This window comes from Malus sylvestris, chromosome 4 (genome assembly GCF_916048215.2).
Source record: "Malus sylvestris chromosome 4, drMalSylv7.2, whole genome shotgun sequence".
NCBI lineage: Eukaryota > Viridiplantae > Streptophyta > Magnoliopsida > Rosales > Rosaceae > Malus > Malus sylvestris.
In genome coordinates this window covers 11176906-11197273 of record NC_062263.1, presented here as the reverse complement: position 1 = coordinate 11197273, position 20368 = coordinate 11176906, and the positions used below count along the sequence as shown (strand labels likewise).

The 20368-nt window shown below is 40.6% G+C and overlaps 1 pseudogene; it reads right to left on the bottom strand.

Annotated features, from left to right (window-relative positions):
- Window positions 1-1042: 1042 nt before the first annotated feature.
- Window positions 1043-20368, bottom strand: part of LOC126618113 (uncharacterized) — a 36388-nt pseudogene continuing 17062 nt past the window's right edge.

Below are 20368 nucleotides of genomic sequence, written 5' to 3'. Positions count from 1 at the left end.
GATGTGAATGTAGATTTAATTTGAGAACTGAAAATTATATTAAAAATTGAATTGAATTTTTAAATTGGAACCTATTCACCCCCCTCTAGGTTAAACTAGTACCCATTTTAGAACTTTCACATTTTTTAACAAGTATGGCAAATAATAAGGTCATAAATGGAATAGTCCAACATGAAAAGAATTATTTATCCTGAAAACAAACAGAACCCAATAGGGCTTATGGCTCTACCAATGAATTTTATAGTTGAGGAATCTTGAATAAACCTAAAGAAAATATGAGGGCTGTGTCCGAGACGGGGACTTCGAGTCAAGAGAAATACTAAGAAGAATCTTAAAAGTGGAATTTTTCATGGACTTTTTGTTACTTTATGTTTTTGGCATAATACTTTATAATATTGGCATAAAAATTAACGTTAAACTGTGAAGTGAAAAAGAGTCTAGAAAAATTTTCATAGACTTTATAATGCTAGCATTTCTCAAGCTACAAATAAAAATCTTACTATAATTATTGAATGCGAATGCGATCTCAAACTTCCAACAATATAAAGTGCCCCTCCATTAACATTTCAAATGTGACCCCTCTGCCTTTTTTCAAAAGATTTGACCAAGCGACTCTTCAACTTGTATTTTAGACATTTCAAAGAGCTTTAATTTGTCCCAACCCTCTTTTTCTTTTAACTTCTTTAGTTTGTTACGCCTGGACTGAGTCGAAAATTTTAAGTGCAACGAAAAGCGATTCTTATTTTTTAATTTAATATATTAAACTCATCAATGTGATGCTTATACAATAAATGGTAAAAGAAAAAAAGTGACCAATCATAAAATAGGAAAAAAGTACAAGCAAAACGGGTTGCACATTGAATATATAAAAGGCCAAAAAGGATAAATGATTTCCGTGGTCTTAAAGTATTTGGAAGATAACCCCTGTGTAAAAAAAAAATTCAGATTTAAATTCGTGTGCTAAAATTTGTTAGATTTAATGTCACTTACGTGAGGCATCCAAAAGTTGATTATATGCACTAGCTAGGATCCGATTACCCCGTCACGAGGAAGGCATGGGGGAGAGAAAAGGTGTGTCCACTGCCAAAATCAAATCACCCAAACTTCTAGTTCATGACCCTTTCTGCTACGTCTAGATTTCCCATCTTCTGATTCCAAATCCTCCTTTTCTTCCTCCTTGATTGCGAGCAAAAACCTTGGTGGGCCAGCCGGATTGTGCAGCCTCATCTGTGACAACCCGTCCCAAATTTTATTAATTTATAAATTTTAAAATGTGAAATTACGAAAATGCTCTAGAGACGAAGGTTTTGACTTTCATTGACTAACATGGTGTGAGACGTACTAAATATTCCTTTAGTGTATTCCTGAGGTACTCGACGATAAGAACGAGTATGCGCAAGCATAAGTGAATTTGGAGTGACGAACCGAAAGTATTTTGAAGAAATAACCTTTCTAATTATATTATATTATTGTATACTAATTAAAAGGACAAGTGTGTGTGTGTGTGTGTGTATGTGACGGAAAGGGGGAAGAAAAAGAAGAAGGAATGGGGGAGAAGATGAAAAGAGAAAGAAGAAGGGCTGCTGCCTAACCAAAAAAAAGAGAAGTTATGGACCAATCAGAGCGAGAGAAAGGACGGAAAGGAGGGAGAGTGAGGAATGGGGGAAAAATGGGGAAACGGGTACCCAACCCGGGACCCGTGCAAACCCAGTCCATTTCTCCATATTTTTCGGTGGTTTTCCACCAGATTTCTCACGAATTGGACCAAGCCACGACTCCCAATCATCATCTAACCCTTCCTTTTCCTATTATCACCCAAATTTGGAAGGAATTTGAGAGTAATTGAAGGGCTTTTCACGGGAATGCGTCGGAGGTGGGGTGGCGGCAATCCACCATTTCTGAAGCAAATCCCATCAACCACCACCACCATTAGACTCCTCTTGAACCCAGGAACAAGGTCCAAGCAGTGGTGGAGGCGTCGGAACACGTTTGGAGGTCGAATTGAAGCACACCCAATTCTAGGGTTTCGACGAGTTTTGATGAAATTGGAGCCTTTCCAGGCCAAATTGGCCTTGGTCACAGGTATGAAAGTTGTTCTACTCATTGAGATCTTCAGATCTGCAAATTGTGGTAAATTTTAGAGATAGTTGAATTTTCCGGCGAGTCGGGGCGGCCAACCGCCACCTATGGCGACGGCGCGTGGCCAGAGGGCCGCCAATGCTATTTTTAGGCTATATTAGATGCCTTGAATTCATTTTTGAGAATTGAATGACGTAGATTGATCGTTAGAACCAAAATTCTCTAAGATACGTTAATAGGACATTATATGAATCAACGATCTGACCGTTGGATCGTCATCAAACTTTAGTAGGTTATTATTCATAATATTTGAGGAACATAGGAACTTATGGATTAGGAATCCAACGTACAGATCTTCTCAAATCAGATTTATAAGTTCATAAAATAAAATGTTAACTGCCACTTGGTTTTGGCAATTGGCGGAGATCCAACCGTTGGATCGTTTCGAAACTTTAGTATGTTATTCTAGAAGCATAATGTGGATCCTTGGAAGTTACGGATCAGAGATTTGATTTGTAGATCTTCTAGACCAAATTACGTAGACTCATGTGTGATGTAAGTTATGTATTATATCTACGAGAATTCTGAGATATGGTTTGATAATTGGTCACAGGCGCCGATCGTTCGTGACACCTTGGTGTTTGTACTAGGAAGTTGTAGCGCAGACTCCAGGTGAGTGGATCTTTTCCTTCTTATCACCTATATATATAAGATTGGTAATTCCACAACGTTTATAAATTGATTATTGCATATGATTACTGTGAATATTTTGAAGTACTAAAGTGAACTACGAATGGCTTGATTCCGATTTAGGGTACGTAGGCAGTCTAATGAGGCGGTGCATTCAGCCATATAATAAATAAGACTAAATAATTGAGACAATAGCATTGTTTGGGGAATTGAGCAAAATGAGGGACATGGGTGAAAACTGTGCGTTTTAACTTTATGTTTTGGTGATTAATAGTTAGTATGCCGTATTATATAATTGGAAATACTAGGAAATGTTTTAATTTTAGATTTCATCATGGCATATTCATATGTATATTCTTTGCAGATAATTATTGTGAATGCTCTGAAGTACAAAGGTGAATGCAGGACACACAGGTAAGTTCAGGTAAGTATACAGTATTAGTTGAACTAATGGGGTTATGGTATGACTACATTTATGTTTTAAGCAACTCCGACACTATCGTACAGGTTGCAATAGAAGGCAACTCCAGCATTGTTGTACAGGTTGCTTATGAATCGTACATGTTGTATTAGATGTGTTTAAAGCTCATAAACCTGCACCTCGGTGTTAGTGCTCCTGCCCATGGCTAGGGCACAATCGTTCACATAATGTTCACCTCCCGCATCATACGCTCACCTTGAATTCAAGGTAGGTGCACAGGCCTGTCGTATAGACCACTATAGGTGGTTCCGACTCGTAGATGACTCTTCATATGATTGTAGCACTTGAGTGTATTCATTTACACCCAGTCCTGTTGTACAAACTAGTACAGTGGTTCTGACTCGTATGCAAGCATAGTGTCATAGGTCACTAGAGGTGACTCAGGCTAGAATGAGATATGAGCTATAGACTTAGCCGTACAGGCCACAAGAGGTGAATCCGGCTGACATATCAATTGCATATGCGATGAGATGCGAATATGTCGTACAGGTCCCTATAGGTGACTCCGACTTATATGCTAGCAATGATTAACAAGATGTATGAGGAGATATGGATAAGTCGTATAGGTCACTAGAGGTGACTCCGACTTATAAGCTAGCATATGTGATGAACTAGCATATGTGATGAATATGTTATGAGCTAGCATATGTGATGAATATGTGATGAGCTAGCATATGAGATGAACTAGCATATGTGATGAATATGTTATGAAGTAGCATATGTGATGAATATGTGATGAACTAGCATATGTGATGAATATGTGATAAGCTACCATATGTGATGAATATGTGATAAGAGATATGGGTGAGTTGTACAAGTCACCATAGGTGACTCCGACTTGCGTACCAATATGAGTTATTAATCACATGATTATTTGATATTGTTGACGAGATGTTGTATTATGGTATATTTATGATATTTTCTGGAAATTATACAGGTGTTGGAGCGAGGGATTATAATGTTTTATATGGGTTATATTAAAATTTTATTTACAGAGCCACTCACCTTTGTCTTGTCTTTACCTTCCAGGTCTTATTAGCTGAGCTTCCTTATCGTCAAAGATTTGTGGCGATCCTTAGTATTGGAGATTATTTCGAGGGTATGATTCTTAATTCACTCTTCTGTACTTGCTTATGCTCTAACGTCACATGTGAAGTGGGTTCATTCCCGTTCATCGGTGCACTCTGGTATTTATGTACTCTTAGGTTCAAATTTATCCACATTTTTCCACTTCATCACACTTTATGGCTTCGTCACCTTCCAGGTGTCGGCCAGCACAGCTTGATTCAGAATCCTAGTAGACATTCCGGGTCGGGGTGTGTCATCATTAGTCTCTAACATTTCCGCATTTTCTTCCCCATTAAGCTTCAACAACAAATCCTTTCTCGAAACTAGTTCCAAAGTTGGCTCTACTTCCATTGACATTCACATTTGGCTCTCTCAAATTCTCATGGGAATTTGAATTTCCATTGCCCTAGTGTGAAAAGAATTCGGTTTTTTGAAGCAATTAAAATGGAAGATTTCCTTTGCATGGTTGTTGTGTAAGGACTCCATTTGAATCACCACTAAGTGTGATAAGGATATTAACTTGGAAATAATTTGGTTAATCTCAAAACTGTATGGAAATTGACATCCCTTGATTATAGGGCAATAACGTGGAGGATTTTAAGGAATCAACTCTATTAGGTCGAACATTTGGTATCAGAACAAGGTTAGTGAACTAGAATTCAATTTGTTTATTTAAAAGTGTTGAACAAATATCACCATATCTTCCTGATTGTTGCAGAACGATGATGAAGATCCCTAAGGAATAAAAAATGTGGAGCCAAAAATAATCACAAGGTGACACGTGGATTTTTGGATAAAAAGAACAAAATTACCCTCGAGGCATATCGAGATTTCTACGCGCGAGCAGTGGACAATCATCCCTCAATCAAGTGAAAGGTGCCCAAATAGGTATTTATTTTTAAACCTATTTCATCCATCCTTAACATATCGTCTCCACGAGGTACCCTCCAAAACATTCCTTTTTAAATTGTCCCTCAATCAAGTGAAAGGTACCCAAATAGGTATTTATTTTTAAACCTATTTCATCCATCCTTAACATATCGTCTCCACAAGGTACCCTCCAAAACATTCCTTTTTAAATTATGTTAATTAGCTAATTAATAGATTTATTACCAAATTAATCTATTAAATGGCTAATTAAACTACCAATTACACCCAAAAAATACACAAAGGGCCGGCCACTTTCTCTCCTAAGGGGACCAGCCATGCCCTATATATACCACCCCATTTTCTCTTAAAAAAACCTAAGCCCAATTCTCTTACTAAAATTCTCAAACACTTTTCCCTCAAAATTGTAACTTTGGCATCGGAGGTTCTTTGGCCAAAGCCCCTCCCCCCCCCCCCATTTATCGTGGGCGCGTGAGGCTCTTGGCCTTGACCTAAGGTGTTATTTTCTTTGTAGGTGCAATTTTGTCCAGGATCAAGGAGGAAGAAATTTGCATCCACAAATTGGTGCTTTCATTAAGAGTTGAGTCTCACACTCTTAGAAGACTCTCGAATCCAAGGTTTTCTATTTTCTTGTCCATTTGTAGATTTTTCGTACTTATTTTTAGAATTTTTTATTTGCAAAAATTCTTTGATAAAACGCAAAAGAGAAGTACAATGGCTAGAAATTTAGAAAATTCAACAAGTGAAAATTCCAATATTCAAGAGATGGGACCGCGATCCACAAGGCTAAATGTGACAATAAGTGGAGCAGCACCACCATTGCGAATTTCCACCACGGGAACCACCGCAATGGCCACCACGGTAGCCACCCGCGGCGACGTCCATGGTGTCACCACCATGGCCTAAGCTGTGCTATCCAAGGCTCACAACACCAAGGCCACGACCCAAACCATGTCACTCCAATCCCAATGCGAGCATAACACGTTGCCAAGCCGAGCCCAAGTCGAGTACCCACTTGCGCCACACGCCGAGCAGCCCACTCTCGTGGCCCTGAAGGATGATTTTGTGAAAACATGTTCATTTGAATAACATCTATAGCATGCATTTAACAATTAAAAGGCGGAATCATGCTTGCATGCATTCAAAAACAAAACATTACCCATGAAATTCAAAGCCTAGTAGATTGGTGAACCAAGACTCAACTCAAAACAAAGTGAGTTGAAATTTATACCTTTGTAGATTCCTCTTTGCATAAACAAAGGCTAATCACCCAAAGAGAGGGCCTTCATTCCTTGCTTCTTAAATCCATGGATTTGGATGGAAGAATATGGTTCTCCAAGTTCCCAAAATTGAGAACCTCTAAGTATCCACACCAAGGTAAGATTGATGAAGAAATGAGTGACCTTGGAGTAGTGGGATTGCTAGATACACCCTCCAAGGGGGCCGGCCTCTTTAAAGAGAAAGGAGAGCATTGTGTTCTCTCCAATTTCCTAAAAGAAAACCCTAAATGAATTTTGGCTATAAAGTCATATTTATACCTTTATTCATTGGAGTGGCAAACTTGTAATTAAAGCAAGTTCACTACCCTCCTCTAAATGGCCGGCCATAGGGTTTTGTTTGGGCTTTTTGGGCCTTTGCGAATTAAGTTGTCATACAACTTAAGTCAATGGGCTTGACGTTCGAAGCCCATTGGGCCTTAAGGTCCAAAACTATCCCGAGGTATTTAATGAACTTATTCGTTTAATTAATTAACATATTAATTAATCATTGCCATAAATAATTAAACCATTTAATTATTCTTACTCATCTCCATTGTTTCTTCAATCTCCACCTTACATGGTGTATGATCCATTAGGTTCCTTTTAGCGAGGCAGTGGGCGATTAAAACTCTTTAAAATCGATTGTGAATTGAAACTTACTTTCAATTCTCCCTTTAGTGTTTATACACGTTTAGGGCTTCCACAAACCAAGAGTGACACCTAGCAGCATATCATGATTACCCAAGCTAACCAGAAGAGGTGGAGAACCTATTCAGTTTAGGATTACAAATGCAATACGGTCTTTCTCTAATACAATACTCTTGACCACATTGTTTGGTTTGATAGTTTATTCATGTCTACTATCCAATGTGATTTGTGTGCTTATATGATTACCTTGAATATGATTTGGAACGACTTCCTAAATCTCATTCATACTCTGGCCAGAGGTTCTAAATCATATCATAGAGTATTCTCCCTCAAACGGTTTGAAGGTTAGAGATCCCTTGTTGCGCATTCACTTGCCTCCATAGCTAAGTGGCTTAACCCCAACGATGCTGTGGATACCCGCGGATGGGGTGACTTTGACATAATCAAAGATCAAGGACTTAACCACAAGACAAACGTGATGCCTCAGGTCAAAGGACTACTTTGCATTATCCCAACCATGAGTTCTCATGTGACATGAATATGAGAACTCTTCGTTGATCGTGTTCAGTGAACTCATTCTCTATTGAGCACCTACGTACTTGTCTTGATGTCACACACACCAATGACTCGAGACTAGTCACTCTCCCCGAGAGAAGACACAGGACGTACTGATCTTAACGGACTGTCAATGCCCAATTGGCAATCCTATGATCAGGAACGTTTAGGATGTGTCTACGAAAGAATGGTCTCATGAATCTAACTTCTTTAGATCGCATTCTCCCAATCACATACTCCTTGGACTTATCGTTTAAGCATATAACATTTATATGAGACGGCTTAAACAATAATATTTGCCCTTTATATTTAAACTAGATTAGTTTAACATGTGAAATGTCCGTAAAGTATCATCATATGATTGGCTTTAGGGCACATTTCCAACAGGCCCAGCTTGCTACCACCGGGTAGCCCACTCTCGTGGCCCAGCCTGCTCCCGCCGAGCAGCCCAATCTTATGGCCCAGCCTACTCCCGTTAAGTAGCCTACTATCGTGGCCTTCCAAGCAGCCCAAATCTATCCAAGATTAGTTCTACCATCCTAGCTCCAAATTTTTGGACCGACGATTGAACCAGGAACATTTTCACTATATTTTTCGACGGATTTGACATTTCCCAACTCAAATCTCGCACCCCGAGTCTACCACATTTCCACTGCTCAAGGAGATGCATTCCTTCCAAGCTATTCCGACCCAAATGGAGAACAACACTTGTCTCGACAAGTCATAGAGTTAACGAGTGCCCTAACACAACAGACGACCTTGGTGAACCAACTCTTGCAGAGCACCGAGATGCAATGTGCCCCAGCCGAGGTGTCCCAAAGTAGGACAAGGAAAGGCAATGAACCTCTCCATCAGTGTCCTGGAAAGTAACCACTCGATCAACCACGAGCCGAGCGTTCCGGCATTGTACACTCCCGATTGGGCCCCCGATGATGTGAAATAAAACAACACTTAAATTAGACCCTCTTATTGACAATTGTAGTAAAGATGTAAGTATGGATCGTTCTAGACCGGGGATTAGGAGGGATTGCTAATCTACTTAAAACTGACATAAAAACATAAAACTAGGCTTGAAAGCACTTAACTAGACTCAAAGAACTCAAAACAAACTAAAAAGACTCAAAACAACACAAAATAATCAAATAGACTCAAACTAGACACTAGGAGGTGATTTGGACGAAAATTGACTATAACTTGACTCAAAACACTTAAAACACAAGTTTGGACAGATTCTAACTAATTTGACACAATAAAGTAAAGGGGATTGGGTTTTGACGAATTTAAAGTAAAACAAGTAAACTAAAGACTTAAATAGAATTTGGCACGAAATTGGGGTAAATGGATGGGTGACAAGCTAGCTAGAGGGTTCTTCTCCACACATGACACACTTGCATACAAAATGATTTTCAGTTGCTTTTCCAGTAAACTAGGAATCTCAACGCCCCAGATTAACATGAACAACACTAATTAACCTTCAGATTTTCCTTAAGTCATTGAATTGGATGGATAACGCATCGGCAACCAAATTATTCTTCAATAGTTCTCTACATGAACAACATAATAGAGATACAATCAAAGATCATTAAGCTTTGTGAAAATCATAAGCATTGACAAGGCATTCGCAACTATGAACAGCATGATACTCCTGCTAGGAATTCATTTAACGCGATTGTGACTAGCAACCTTCACTGCTTATGAATATAAGTTCATAACGATTAGATAAAATTCCCTTCTATTCTAGCATCAAACCCCTGCATGCAAACTAAGTATGCATCCTTAATTAACATACAAGAATAAGTTATCAATCAAACAGTTAAGTAAATTGAATTCACGATTTATAGAATCACAACTGGATGTAATCAATTCATATTGCAAATATGTTCATGGCTTTGAATTTCCCCCTAGCTAAAACGAGTTTAGCTCCTCATGTTCGAGATAAATAAACTTAGACATTGAAAACACCTAAAAACGTTCCAACAATCTAACTTGAATGGCAAGCACGTCCAAGGTCCTTCTTCTTCTTCTTTACTGCGGCACAAAGGAGGGGTGATGGTTTGAGTGATAATTTGTATGGAAGAATGGCTGAAAGTATGAATGGTAGTAGTGAATGGATGTGTTGATGGATGATGGAAGGCTACGACAAGGACTTAAAATATATAGAGGAAGGAAAGGCATGGCTGGGAATTAAATCGGGAAGGATTTAGTACTCCAAATCCTCCAAGAAAAGGGTAACAAGTCAAAATCCCAAGAGGAAAATGAGATGTAGGGTGCGGCAGGATCCTAGAGGGAAAGGGAATGGAATATGCGGCAAAAGGGAAAAGGAAAAGGAAAGGGCTTGTGCGGCAAGGAAGAGCAAATGAGTGTTTAGGAATGTAATTAGGTCTAATTAGGTCTTCTAATTTAATTAAAGATCCTCCTTGCAGCTGGAAATTAAATGGTGAAGTATTAGGAAAGTTTAGGACAAAATAAGGTAACATTGGCTAACATTCCTTCTTTCTTGCTTGCATCCTTTACTTCCTTTTCTTAAATTAATTTCTTCATAACTTCAGCATAATCCTAGCCTCTTTTGATCTTCAAATTCATCCATCCACCTTGCACCATGCATGTGATATTGATTCCAAAACCAAAACTGCTCCAAAAAGCTCTAAAATGCACTTTCTTGCTACTTTAGCCTTTTGGACCTACAAACACACGAAAATAGCTTAAATTACTAAAATAACTATGAGCTAACAACATTAATGCAAGAAAACAAGCTAACTAAGTGGCATAAATATGCTCCTATCACCCGAGATAGCGTATACTCCCGTCTTAGTGTGCCGAGGAGCGTGCACTCTCGACTAGGCCCACGGACGAGCATACATAAACGGTTGGGGTCATACTCCGATAGTCAACATGAGCAATCTTCCAGGCAAACTGTTCATTCATGGCTAAGCCCACAATGAGCATCTTCCACCTCACATCGGAGTAGGCAGCACGACAGACGGAGAGAAGCAGTTACTCAATCCGGTTTAAGTTCAATTGGCAGCCCGCGAAAAAGTCACTTGCCTGCTAGGAATGCACCACATGTATCGCATCCACGGGATAGACAAGCTAAATAGATGGAAGAGCAGCCTAGACCAGCTAGTCACGGCTCGGTGCAGCCGAGAGCTCCACTACCCCAACAAAGGCAGATTCAGGAAGAAGTAGATAGACTCTTAACCAAGCGATTGCATAATTTCCAACGTAACGAGGTCACCGGCAGGGCACTGCGACGAAACATGACCAACATAAGCAGGTCACCATTCACGGACGAGATCGAGCAGGCAAAGCCTCCACGAGAGTTCAACATGCCACATTTCACATCTTTCAAAGGGGATGAAGACCTAAAGAGACACTTAAAGCACTATCGAAATGCAATGATCCTCTATCTAAACAACGACAATCTCATGAGCAAGATATTCGCCACCACTCTAAAAGACGAGATGCAAGATTGGTTCTACACCCTGCCGCTACAATCCATCCAAAGTTTCGACGAAATTTCTTTGGTTTTCACCAAAGAATATTCATCCTATTGCTCGATCAAAAATAAGTCTGACCATTTGTTCAACATCAAGAAGAACCCAAAGGAGTCGCTTCGAGACTAAGGTTCAAAGCAGAGAAGGCAAGGATAGTCGGATGCAACGACTCGATAGCCAGAGCAACCTTCCAAAAGGGACTTCCAGCAGACCACCCACTATTTGGAAAATTGATCATGAAAGAAGATCTAACTTTGGCAAATTATTTCATTCTCGTAGAGAATCATGCACTTTGAGATGAGGCTCGGTGATGCACATTCAAGGACTTGAAGAAGTACCCGACATCACATCCCTACTATCCAAACCGAAAGCAGCGGAAGACTTATTCTCATGTTTAATGGTATCTAAAGCAACAATAAGCTCTACCATTATACGAGAAAAGCTGGGGGCTCGACTACCTGTATTCCACAGTTAAAAAGCTCTTCTCGATGCTATTAGAAATTCAAAAGCTAACTTTGGCGATAGTTTTTGCAACCTCCTCATGACGCATTATTTTGCCCAATCCAGACGCGCAACGATAAAGTCATAGACCCTGGCGGATGCAAAGTTTTCTAATGAATGCAACAACTTGGAAGACACACCAAGGGTTGATGAACATTGGAAGGACACACTCGAAAGCAAGTTTTCTCCTCATCGCACTAAAAGCCAAAAGATTTTACATAGGAGCAACATGCACAGGCAGTTGAGCACCACCTTCTGCTGCGCGTCACACGGCCCTAGCCGACCCTTACTCCATAATTTAGCTCTAGAGTGGTGCAATACTGGCAGTTGAACATCTCCTGTTACATGTAACATAGCCTCAGCTCCACGACTCCCTACCACGCATTCATGACTCAACATAGTGGCCTAACGACGCCCCTAAGGTAGTCAAGCACGCCTAGCCCCTGCTCCACCCGATGGAGACTTCTGACATTTGCATGTCGACGACGCATCCAACTATAAAGGTTCGAAAGCAGGCGTAGCCCTTGTCATCCTAGACGATTTGATACCTGAATAGGCAATCACTCTTGGTTTCAAAGCATCTAACAACGAAGCAGAGTACGAGACCCTACTAGCAGGCCTCTGAATGGTAAAAGACTTGGCGGTGAAAAATTTCACAATTCATTCTGATTCCCAGCTAATCACTATCCACACTACTTGAGGCATTTCAGACTTACACTTTCATTCAAGTTCCACAGGCACTAGCTGGTCTAGGCTTTGCCCTTGACCACCAACTCAAATGTTCTATTCCGGTGGAGTATCTAAACGAGCCAAGCATAGAGGCAAAGCCAACCGCCGAGGTATCATAGGTTAGTACAACTCCAAACTAACAATATTCCATTGTAGACTACCTGGTCAATGACATATTCCCCACGGAAAGGCTGAAGTCTTCAAAGTTCCATATAAAGGCAGCACACTACTACATGTGGAACAACGTTTTTGTCCAAAGATCCTACACTAGACCACATCTCTGTTGCCTAGCGTCTTCGGATGACTTGAAGGTTCTAAGCTCAATCCACGAAGGCATTTGTGGAAATCACTCTAAAGGTTGATCCTTAACACAGAAGCCTCTTAGTGTACGCTACTGCTAGTTTACCATGCCCCGAAATGCTAAGGAGTTAGTACAAAAGTGCGACCGTTACCAACACTACAAGCCAGTACCATCACTGCCTGCCAGCAAACTACACTTACAGACGAATCCTTGGTCGTTCATGCAGTGGCAATCGACCTAGTAGAACCTATGCCATCTGTTACTAGGGGTAGAGCCTAAAATGACCACGACTCAAATGGACATAAAGCACTTTATCTGGAGGAACATCATTTGCTGATTTGGCATCCTTCAGTCCATCGTCACCGACAACGGCTTGCAATTCGTGGGCAAAGATGTGGCAATGTTCTTCCAAAAGTATGGCATCAAGCAATACATGTCCATGCCAAGATATCCTCAAGGCAATAGGCTGGCCGAAGCATCCAACAAGATGATCCTTTATTGCCTTAAGAAATCCCTCACCAACAAGAAGGGAAAATGGCCAGACGAACTCCTCGGATGTCTATGGGCATATCACACCACCAAAAGACGAGCAACCGGTGATACTCCTTTCTCTTTGGCATTTGGCTCAGAAGTAATCATTCATCCTAATTTCTTCAAGCCAAGTATCATTGCTCTACTACCAAGCATTAAGCAGAAAAGTAAGGAGATGGCTACAAGCTTAGATCTGGCAGAGGAGAAGTGTGAGTAGACCATTACCCTCATTGCAGCCTACCAGTAGCAGCTCATCCACAGCAACAACAAAAGGTCCAAGATTCGGCAGTTCTAGCCCGAAGATCTAGTCCTAAGAAGAGCCTTCATCACTGCTTGCAGAGAAGGCTCCAAAAATATGGATCCCATCTGGGAAGATCCGTACAAGATCAGCAAAGTAGACGGCAAGAGTAATTACACCCTTGCCACCAAGAAATGACAAAAAGATCAAAAAACAATGGAGTGCCTACAATATGAGGAAGTACCATGTGTGACCTCCCACTACATCAAATCCCGAAGACTCAAGCAGCTGGACGGGCACCACATCACAAGCCGAGGACTATCTAGTTGTTATGTAGTTCTTACGTTATAACTAAGTTCTTATTCATTTCACTTGTTTTTCAATGAAGAATTCAGAAGTAATCACAAATTGGCTCGGCTGCATGCTTACAACAACTAATCACTTATGCACTTCAAAAGAAAACTGCGCCCTTCTTAAGGACTCATCGCAGGAATTGTGGCCTCCGATGGACCAACCATGCTCTCTAATGTGAGAGGGTAAACTAATTGCTCTCCAGTGCGAGAGGGAAAACCAATTCCCCAACACCCACATGACTCAGCTTTCCAAGACGGGAGGATAAACTCTACAACTCCGAATATCCAGATGTGGATGAGCCTGGCTGCCCTAGTATAACTAGATGCACGATGGCTTGCACTGGGATTCCTAAAAGTAGCCACAATGGTCTTTTTCAAGGCTTAGCTAACTAAAGGATTTTGGGTCTCTTGGCCTAATTCGGGGGGAACCGGGCCCTAGAGATGGATGGGGCACATTATGCAGTACACCTTATAGACGGCTGCCCTGGAACCCTAAAACTGCTACCGAGTGCACTAAAGTAGCCTACGGTTTCCAGAAGATTGCCTACAGCTTGCCTTTCGTGCAATAAAGCCACGCTAGACTTATACAATCACACACCACGCTAGACTTATATAATCGCACATTCTTGTGAAAGGTTAAACAAGCTAGTGTGCATATACGAAGCTTTAATCACTACCGACATGCTACGTAGTCGAAAAGCTTCACCTTTGCCAAGCCTGGAGCGACCTACACCAATTCCTAAAGTGTTGTGATACTTGCTACATGATAGGAGCATATTTATACGACTGAGTTAGCTTGTTCTCATGCATTTATGTTGTTATTTCTTAGTTAATTATGTATTTTAAGCCATTTTCGTGTGTTTGTAGGTCTATAGGCCTTATAAAGCAATAAGATGCATTTTGGTGCATTTTGGAGCAGTTTTGGGCTTGGAGATGGTTGCTGCCCTAGAGTCAAATCCAAGGCATATTGGTAAGTCTCTTAACCTAATTTCAATTCCCAATTCGACTAACAAGTTGCTTCCTTCTGTAATCCAGCCCCCTTCCTTAGAGCTTAAACCATTGCCTAGCCATTTGAAATATGTGTTTTTGGGAGAGCAAGAGACGCTACCCATCATCATCTCTTCTTCACTCATTGTACAAGAGGAGGATAAGTTGGTGAGGGTGCTTCGGGAATACAAAACTGCCATTGAGTGGACATTGGCCGATATTAAGGGAATTAGCCCTGCCACTTGCATGCATCGAATACTCTTGGAAGAAGGAGCCAAACCATTTAGAGAAGCACAACACCAGCTCAATCCATCCATGATGGACATTGTGAAGAAGGAAATCATCAAGCTACTCGATTGCGGAGTGATTTACCTAATTTCTGATAGCCATTGGGTTTCGCCGGTCCAAGTTGTTCTTAAGAAGTCCAGAGTCACTGTGGTAAAAAATGAAGATAATGAGCTTATGCCCACCCAAATCCAAACCGGATGGAGAGTTTGTATTGACTATTGGAAGCTCAACGCTACGACAAGAAATGATCACTTGCCGCTGCCCTTTATTGATCAAATGCTGGAAAGGTTAGCCGATCTTTCATTTTATTGTTTTCTTGATGGTTATTCGGGTTATAATTAGATTGTGATAGGTCCCGATGACCAAGAAAAGACTACCTTCACATGTCCCTTTGGTACCTTTACTTATCGACGCATGCCGTTTGGGCTATGCAACGCACCAGCCACATTCCAAAGGTGTATGGTAAGTATTTTCTCAGAATTTGTGGAAAAGATCATTGAAGTGTTTATGGATGACTTTAGTGTTTTTGGTGACTCATTTGATGCATGCTTGAATAATCTTACTCTGATCTTACAACGATGCATGGAAACTAATCTTGTCTTGAATTGGGAAAAGTGTCATTTTATGGTAAAACAAAGTATAGTTTTGGGGCATATCATATCAGAAAAAGGGATTGAGGTTGATAAATCTAAAATAGATCTTGTACGTCACTTACCCTCTCCCACTTCGGTGAGGGAGGTTCATTCTTTTCTCGGCCATGCAGGATTTTATAGGAGATTCATCAAGGATTTCTCAAAAATCACCCAACCCCTTTGCCGTTTACTCCAAAAGGAAGTAGCCTTCGAGTTCAACAATGAGTGTGAGACCGCTTTCAAAACCCTCAAGGACATGTTGACTTCGGCCCCCATCATCATGCCACCAGATTGGAGCCTTCCATTTGAGCTAATGTGTGATGCATCCGATTATGCCATTGGTGCTGTTTTAGGCCAAAGGAGGAACAAACAGCCCCACATCATCCACTATGCTTCCCGGACCTTAAACGATGCTCAATTGAATTATTCTACCACTGAGAAAGACCTTTTTGCAGTTGTATTTGCTTTAGATAAATTTTATTCATACTTACTTGGCACTAAAGTGATTGTATATTCTGACCATGCAGGGTTGAAGTATCTTCTCACCAAGAAGAAGGCCAAACCAAGGCTGATTCGTTGGATGCTCCTACTTCAAGAGTTCAACATTGAAATAAGAGACAAAAAAAAGAGTGAAAACGTGGTGGCTGACCACCTCAGCCGTTTGGTGCACGAGGAGGACTCCTTTGTTAGAAATGTGCCCTAAAACCAATCATGTGATGATACTTTACGGACATTTCACATGTTAAACTAATCTGGTTTAATATAAAGGGCAAAGATTATTGTTTGAGCGTCTCATATAAATGTTATATGCTTAAACGATAAAGTCCAAGGAATATGTGATTGGAAGAATGTAATCTAATGAAGTTAGATTCATGAGACCATTCTTTCGTAGACACATCCTAAATGTTCCTGATCATAGGATTGCCAATTGGGCATTGAAAGTCCGTCAAGATCGGTACGTGCTATGTCTTCTCTCAGGGAGAGTGACTAGTCTCGAGTCATTGGTGTGTGTGACATCAAGACAAGTACGTAGGTGCTCAGTAAAGAATGAGTTCACTGAACGTGATCAACGAAGAGTTCTCATACTCATGTCACATGAGAACTCATGTTTGGGATAATGCAAATTAGTCCTTTGACCTGAGGCATCACAGTTGTCTTGTGGTTAAGTCCTTGATCTTTGATTATGTCAATGTCACCCCATCGGGGTGTCCACGGCATCGTTGGGGTTAAGCCACTTAGTCATGGAGGCAAGTGAATACGCAACAAGGGATCTCTAACCTTCAAATCGTTTGAGGGAGAATACTCTATGATATGATTTAGAATCTCTGGCCAGAGTATGAGTGAGATTTAGGAATGCGTTCCAAATCACATTCAAAGTAATCATATATGCACAAGATTCACATTGGATAGTAGACATGAATAAACTATCAAACCAAACAATGTGGTCAAGAGTATTGTATTAGAGAAGGACCGTATTGCATTTGTAATCCTAAACTGAATAGGTTCTTAACCTCTTCTGATTAGCTTGGGTAACCATGACATACGGCTAGGTGTCACTCATGGTTTGTGGAAGCCCTAAAAGTGTATTATCACTAAAGGGAGAATTGAAAGTAAGTTTCAATTCATAATCGATTTGAAAGAGTTTTGATCGCCCACTGCCTCGCTAAAAGGAACCTAATGGATCGTACACCGTATAAGGTGGAGATGGATGAAACAAACTAAATGAGTAAGAATAATTGAATAGTTTAATTATTTATGGCAAGGATTAATTAATATGTTAATTAATCAAACGAATAAGTTCGTTAAAGACCTCGGGATAGGTTTTGGACCTTAAGGCCCAATGGGCTTCGAACGTCAAGCCTATTGACTTAAGTTGTATGACAACTTAATGAATAATGATTCACTAAGACCCAAAAGCCCAAACAACCCCCCATGGCCGGCCATATAGAGAAAGGGTAGTGAACTTGCTTTAATTACAAGTTTGCCACTCAAATGAATAAAGGTATAAATATGACTTTATAGCCTTTTATTCATAAGTGTTTTTGTTTTGGAGAAAATTGGAGAGAACATGTCTCTCCATTTCTCTCTAGAAAGGCCGGGCACCATGGAAGTTGTAGCTAGCCATCTATTCTTCCATGGTCACTCATTTATCATCCATGCTCTCCTTGGTGTAGATCCATCCAAATCCATGGATCTAAGATGCAAGGAATGAAGGCCCTATCTCTTGGGTGATTAGCCTTTGTTTAAATACAAAGAGGAATCTACAAAGGTATATATTTCAACTCACTTTGTTTTGAGTTGATTAATGGTTCACCAATCTACTAGGCTTTGAATTTCTTGGTTAATGTTTTGTTTTTAAGTGCATGCTAGCATGATTCCGCCTTTAATTGTTAATTGCATGCTTATTGATGTTGCTTAAAAGAACATGTTTTCACAAAATAATCCCTTCATCCTTACCCATATTAGAGACATTCCCTGACGAGCAATTGCTGTCCCTAGAGGTAAGTGAGCCATGGTATGCTGATTTGGTCAATTATTTTGTCACAAAACAAGTTCCTAGCACTCTAGATAAATACAAGCGTGATAAACTCAGAAATGATGCACGATTTTATGTGTGGGATGATCCATATTTGTGGAAGTATTGTCCTGACCAGATTATTCGTATATGTCTGCACAATTCCGAGTTTAATTCAATTCTTGCATTTTGCCATAGTTATGCATGTAGGGGTCATTTTGGCACCCAAATGACAATCATTAAAGTTTTAGAGAGTGGTTTTTATTGGCGTACATTTTTTAAGGATGCTAGAACATTTTGTATGACTTGTGACAGATGCCAAAGAACAGGTACAATAGGTGCCAAGGACCAAATGCTGCAAACCCGCATTTTTAATGTGGAGATCTTTGATGTATGGGGTATGGATTTCATGGGACCCTTTCCGGCCTCATATGGTTTTACTTATATTTTGCTAGCCGTTGATTATGTGTCGAAATGGGTGGAAGCCAAAGCCACCCATACTAACGATTCTAGAATGGTGGCAAATTTTATCAGGGCTAACATGTTTTCCAGATTTGGCATGCCAAGGGTGTTCATAAGCGATAGAGGCTCCCACTTTTGCAATCGTACCATTGAGGCGCTATTTAAAAAGTACAATGTGAAGCATTGGGTTTCCACGCCATACCACCCTCAAACAAGTAGCCAAGCCGAAGTCTCGAATAGAGAAATCAAGCAAATCTTGGAGAAGACTGTTGGGCCAAACCGGAAGGATTGGAGCTTGCATTTAGATGATGCACTGTAGGCATATCGCACTACTTACAAAACACCTCTAGGGATGTCTCCATTTCGACTAATCCACGGCAAGCCGTGGATCCTACCTGTGGAACTAGAGCACAAAGCGCACTGGGCTATGAAAACATTCAATTTGGACTTAGATGCTGCTGGAATGAATAGGAAGCTCCAACTGAATGAACTTGAGGAGATACGAAACGAAGCCTATAAGAATGCATGAATTCACAAGGAGAAAACAAAGGCGTTTCATGACAAAATGATTCGGGGAAAAACATTCTCAATTGGACAGAAAGTGCTACTATTCAATTCTCGTCTACGATTGTTCCCTGGTAAGTTACGGTCTAAGTGGATTGGGCTATTTGTTGTCACTAATGTTTTTCCCCATGGTGCAGTCCAAGTTAAAAGCTTAAGGAACGGCGACAAATTCAAAGTGAACGGGCATCGCCTGAAGTTTATTATGAGAGTGATGTAGGGCAGATTGTGGAAGAAATCCCACTCAGTGCCATGGGCCCTATCCAAGCTTAGAAGGAAGTTTCGTCTGGCTGCAAGACGTTAAAGCAAGCGCTTCTTGGGAGGTAACCCATGTTTTGCGTTCCTAAAAACCTTCCATTTTCTGCAATTTTATTTTAGCATGATTGTCATTTTTATTTGTTGCTTGTTTAATTGTTTTTGGTGTGGGTTTATTTTTGCAACATTGACAGATATGCAAGGTATTTTACATTAAAATTCGTTGAAAATGAACAGGAAGCAGAAAAATACAAGAAGGAGCCTTCACAAAGGCTGCTTAGGAAAAGTCTCAGTAGTCGGCGGAACATCAGCAGTCGGCGAAGCCACAGAAGGAGGAGGTATCGGAGGTTGATCATTTGGAGCTTCACTATGCGGTACAGCCTCAGAAGACGAAGGAAAATGCTATTGGAACAAACCCACAAACCTCTGATGATCAAGTAAAATCTAACCATCAGATTCCTGCATTTGGTCAATCTTCTTCTTTATGTTTGTAGCATAGATATGTGCAAGCTTGTGCAACTGTTTATTCTCATGCTTGGGCTCTCTAATCTCTTATTTGAAACTCATCACTTCAGCCACCAATTATTCAACTTGACGGGTTCGAGCAAATAGACGTTGGGCTATATTAGACACAGAACCCACACACTGCATACGGAGAGCCAGAGAATCCTTAATAGCCAACTCATCAGACCGTTTGGAAAGTTGTCTGTTATCTTTGGGAGTGACAAGGTTCCGGGTCACCACCGCAGTGGTCATATCATTCTTCATCACCGAATCCCTAACGGTAAGAGGACCAGTAGGGGATATGAAGGATGGGCGCCATATGTTGTCTAGAAAAGGCATGGATGCCTCT